Here is a 6000-nt window from a genome sequence, read left to right on the forward strand (position 1 = left end):
GACGTGTCAACGGCCCAAATGGTAGAATGTGGCACTTTATAATCCCAGATCTGGGTTCTGTTATGTCCTTCTACACAAGACCCAGTAAAGTGTTTCTATACATACTTACTATTTGCACACATTTTAATGCCACAAAAAAGAGAGCAAAATCATAAGAAAAGAAAAAAAGCACTCCACAGTATTTTAGAATGTCAATGGCATAGTAATTAGATGTGTCCTGACAGAAACTGCAGAAATATAGCCAAACCTGTTGATTAGAAATGGGAATCCACATACAAATAGCCATTTAATGTACCTAGTTCAGGTTGGAAGTGATTCAGATTATGTCATTGTTGACTAAAACTAAACGTATTAAAACATTGTTTTTGTTAATTTAAATAAATTAAAATAAAATGTTAGATGGATAAACATCAACTTAAACCCTTAAATGAAAATTTGACATTTAGCCATGGCAACTTTCTGAAATAAAATAAGCTGAAGTTATACTAAATTAACAATACAAATATGAGGGGAAATTTCAATGCTAACAGTGCATACAATTAGCCTACTAAAACTAATTAAAATGAAAACTTTTGTTTTGTTCAGCATCATGTCGAGAGGCGTGAAAAGTCAATGAAACGGCTTGCCATAGTGTCTCGAGCAAATCTCTTGGATGTCATTTAAAGAGTCTACGTTGTGAACTTTACATACTTTCGAAAACCCAGCGTTTAGTTGATCCAGATAAGCGCTCATTAGCTGTTTCTCATTAGCGTTTCCATCCCATGTGTCCAAGAGAACAAGATCGCCACTTCCTGGAAAATTGAAGCAAAATATCTGTAACAAAAATGGAAGTTACTGCATTCGAGCCACAACATCATAAACTTGCATCTCAGAGCACGCAGACAAAACACAATAAACGCTGTCATGTTAGCTTGCGTTCGGATGCCTGGTGTTTGGGAATCCAATCATGCGAGACACTTCTGGAAGGTCATTATACCAAATCATTCTGATGACAGACTTTGGCTCAGGCATTTCAGAATGATCAAATCTACATTTCAGATGCTGTGCAATGAGGCCGACTGGTTAGTCTTATCCAATCACACATCGCATCGAGGGATTTATTCGGTAAATGCGTTTCCATTGTAGTTTATTCGCATGTCAAGACGACTTCGTAAGACCGTCGTTCCAATTTTGTGTGCCTTATGCATCAGACGTTCAGCCAACTGTCTGTGGATGTGACATCTTAGTCACATCCACAGGCGGAGACTAATGATTGATTAATTAACCAGTGTGAAAAAAAACTGACCTTGTTTAACAACTTACCGCAATGGTACACAGGGCACATTCGCGGAAAGCATTAGGAGTGAACGGAAAGCAACAATACAGCTTAATGAATTGAGAAAGTTAACTGCCTAATACATTCCCAATGCTGCGCTATGGGCAGATCACTAAAAGCCATGCAATCCTAATGCTCACGTTAAGTGCAACTTAAGCACAAGTAACGCAATTAAGCGCACACTAATGCATTCGATCACGTTTGGGCATGTAATGTTTTGCATATTTTGAGCTTCTGAATGTCTTTCCTCTTTGGATAATTTTCTTCTCTTGCTTTTTGTCAATAAACCATCTAACCAAGCATCGCTGTGTTTTGACTCTGGGCCCCCAAGTAATTATTCATCTAATGGAGGTCACTGCATAAAAGTGTTATCTCCTCCTCCAGCCCTTGGCATGGCCCTTCTCTTATTTTCTCTCTCAAAACGGATAAGAGGAGAACACAGTGTTAATGGAGTCCTCAGTGCAGCCCTATTAAAAAGCACCTTTTAAAATCAAGAGATAGCAGGGAATATTTTAGAGCAATGAGAGAAAATAAATGAGCAATTAAAGATACCAGAGAGGGCTGGAATGTCTTGCCGCACTGCATTGAACCCTTCACACAGCAAGAAACGTGTGAAATGAGCTCTGTGTGGGTTGATGCACACTGATCACACGCACACACACACACAAGAGTAAATGAGAACCAATCGTGGCTGAAGCTGTGGCACTCTCATTCTAAATATCAGTGACCCAGCGAGAAAAACAATCTCAGGTCACCAGAAGACACTGATCCATAATGCTAACTTGTGACATTTACGAAATGGCAGAGCACTTGACCTGCTTAACACAGCCATTTCAATGCACACAAAACACATTCATGTTTATATAGCCTACATGGTTATGGAGCCACTCCATTCTTCCATTTCTTGTGCATGTATAAATGACACTTTCTTTCAATTGATTCTTTGTGATAAAGCTATAGCTCATGCTGCAGGTTTCAAAAATGGAATGTTACACAACAATGAAAATCGCCTTTGTGTGTTTTATTCATGCATCACTCCCACTATCTTTACAAAACCAATAAACACTAACTAAAGGGAAAGACCACAAGTCTTCTGGTATTTTAATATCTTCCAGATTTGTTACATTTATTGGACCTTTCTCAGTTGATTCCGGGATTTTAAGGCAGTGGTTCCCAAACTTGGGTATACGAGGTGACAGAGGGGGCATGCGAACAAAAAGCAGAATTTTGCCGGTAACTTAATTGTATCCCACCTTAAAATAACATTGAAACGGCATATTTCTGACAGGCAAAATGCTGCTTTAGTGTAAAAACTGGAAAATAGTAGTGCCGTAAAAGTCCAAATACGTACAGTAGATGACATCCAATCAAATTACCTCATCTTTTGCAGTCAAAACATGAGAAAGAATGCTGAATATCAACAAGATTGCAAATGTGACATTGATTTTATGCAACAGTTCAAAAAAACTAAATTGTAATATTAAGTGACGTACATTTTAAACACAATATTGACAGCTCTATTTTGCAATGCTATAGCAACGAAAGCCACAGTAGAGCTGTTGTGCATCTTCAAGCAACACATCAGTTTCGTTAGTTAACCAATCTATGGCTTTGAGCGAATCGAGATTTAATAACCCATTCATAAACTTCCTTCCCTCCCTCTCTGACTGACTGACCACCACCTACAAGCAGTTTTAATATTTAAAAGAATCACTTCATTTTTACCATCATTTCATGTCTCTATTGAACTTAAAAAATTAAAATAAACATATTTATGCCATTGTAATTGCATTAATGCCACCTCTGAGCAGGATTGAACAGTGCAAAAACATCTGTAGCTTGTGCCACTGCACTGCAAATATGACTTTTGATATCGATTTTAAAATTAATTTGACTGAAATGTATTTAGTTCAATGAATTGCTTTAATTGTTTTATTCATTATTACAGTTTTTGCCCATTGCTTGAACACATTTTGCAAAATGTCGCTCATTGTGCCAAAACTCTACACACAAGTAAACATGGCACAACACTGGGCTATATACCATTCCCATCTGTGCCCAATTGAAACTCTACTATAAAAACCTAAACTCTGCTATCAAAACCTAACATTCCTTTGTCAAAATGTAACTCTGATGACAAAATGACACAGACTTGCATCATATGCATACACTTTCAGATCAGGTGGAACACACTAGTCTACTTTATATAAAACACTATAGTCTTTGATTTTCACTGTTTATTCATTTTCAAACAACCAAAAAAGCAAATAGGCCTACTCAATATTGTACATTGCAGCACTGTACATTGCAGTAACATGAATTCAGATAAAGAAAAAAAAAAAGAAAAACACTATGTAAACACAGAAAATCATGGCAATTGTGCATACGTGGGCTCATGGATCCAAATATCCCCTTGCATGTCGAAACCATCCATGGATTGCTGTCACCTAAATGTCGTCGCGGGCCTGTTCCATTGCCTGCAGAAGAGGCATGCGGGCATATACTGTAAGTAATCATGCCATGGTATGTTTCACAAAAACTACCACTTTGGCTGCAAAAGGAGCATTAGCACCCTGCAATACCCTGTACACGTGATGTGGTAATGTGATATACTGTAGTACAGTGCTGTAAATACCATCTGAGTAAAGTAAAAGGTAGAGAGGTGAAGACACCTGTTTTCACTGTGAAGCGGCTTAGATGTGGGTGGAGTCTCTGCCCAGCTTCCCTCATAGTCAGGCCATGGTTGATAACATGGTCCACCAAAGTTGCTCTTATATCATTAGAAATAGGGGTCTGTGCATGGCCTCTTCGACCTTGATCTTGTCCTCCTCCTCATCCTCCTCTTCCTCTCCCTCCATCCATGCTTGCAAAGTTCTTGAAATGGCTAAACTGAGGGCTTTTTGTAGCTGGCTGATTGGTGTTCAGTTTTGCAAGTAAGTGCCTTCAGGTTTGTATTTGAGTGGTTGCAATTACCCGATGTGTTTTGTATTTTGGATACATGTGTTTTCCAAATGGCACCCTGAGATTTCATTTTTGAACGAAGTGTCTTATGTATGAAATAGTGTGTAGTATGCAGGACCAAGTGTGTTGCATAAAGGAGTAAGTGTGTTGCAGAATTGCAACTAGAGTGCAAAGCAGCGCTTTTGTTTAAGGTATTATAACATGTGTTTGAGGTATGGTAACAAAAGCTTCATGTTGTGTTACTTTAGTCTAAGCATGGGTCTATAGTGTTTAAGCAACGGGCAAACACTGTAACTGAATTGTAAGAATTTGACAATTGACATGAAATACATTTAAGGGTTATAGAAAAACTTTGCCTTGTTGCAATATTAAGGTAAAAATGCACCCCAAAATGATTTTAAGGGGGATAATATTGTCCCTTAATGGCAAAGTGACTGCAGTCTAAGTGGAAGAGAGGGGGTACAAGGAAAGATGTTAAGGGGGTACACTACTCTGAACCTGAAGTTTGGGAACCACTGTTTTAAGGCATCATGATGTTCATTCCTCCATTCGTATAGTGCAGCTTATGAGATCACTAATATAGTTTACAAACAGCTTCCAGTTCAATACAGTTCTCATGACATTTTATTTACATTCAATTTCTTCCTACTCCTTATTTTTCGTGTGTGTGTGTGTGTTTTTCCCTCCCACTACTATTTTGTCAAACAAAAACAAACTAAACTAAAAAGAAAAAATGCACATGTATAATCGATAAGTGGGTGATTGCTGTAGCATAAATTTCTATTCACTGTCCAAATCTATTACTTTTTGAATTATTCATTATTACATTAAATTGTAGATATTTTATAAAAATCTCTTTATAACGCCATCTCAAAAGATCAACTCTCAAAATCAGGTCCAATAATCTTTTAAATATTTTTTTTTTATGAATTCTCCAAGTCAGGAGTAAAGTTTCAAGAAATCCGGTCAACATTTTCTTCCCAGTGCTTTTTTGGAACAGTTACCATCGTGGCAGCCGCAGTGCATTGTAAAAGATCCTAAACACTCAAAATAGTCACCAAAGATGGGAATCTTGAGCCCCGAGAGCCAAAGTGAGATGTCCAAGAACTTTTACCAATACTGACCAAAAAGCTGGATATGGATATAAAAAAGTAGTTTGTAATTTTCTGTCTGATATTTTACCAGGCTATTTTTTTATTAACATTTAGACACCAATGTGTATGACACATAGAAGGCCTTGGGACTGAGAAAACATACTGGGGGTGCAGGGTTTACCTCTTAAGAAAAATATGGGCCATTTTTATATTTTGCAAGTTAAAATAGAATATAGGCTACATTATCTAATAATCAAAATCAAAGTTAACTAGTAATTTCAAAGTTTGTCTGTCCTTGTCATCTTTAAATAACTTTTCAAATTATAACATTGTTCATTAAGAAATGCTCTTAATATGCAGATTAATAATGTTAAATAAATAAATAAAATAAGATAAGATAAAATGTCTAAAGGCGCCAAGCGTCACAAACATGGCCAGTCTGAGTGATCCTTATGACTGTGGATGAAAATAATTGTATTTGCTACATACGCGTTTTCTGCAGCGTCTTATCAAAAGTCTATTTGCTGCTCATCATGTTTCTGCTTCTGTTGTGAAAATAACCATATCATCTGCAGCTCTTAATGTGATGCTTCATGTCTTTAGCGGGGGAGAGAAGCAATGCGCACAGAG

The sequence above is a fragment of the Phoxinus phoxinus genome (genome assembly GCF_949152265.1).
Source record: "Phoxinus phoxinus genome assembly, chromosome: 6".
Lineage (NCBI taxonomy): Eukaryota > Metazoa > Chordata > Actinopteri > Cypriniformes > Leuciscidae > Phoxinus > Phoxinus phoxinus.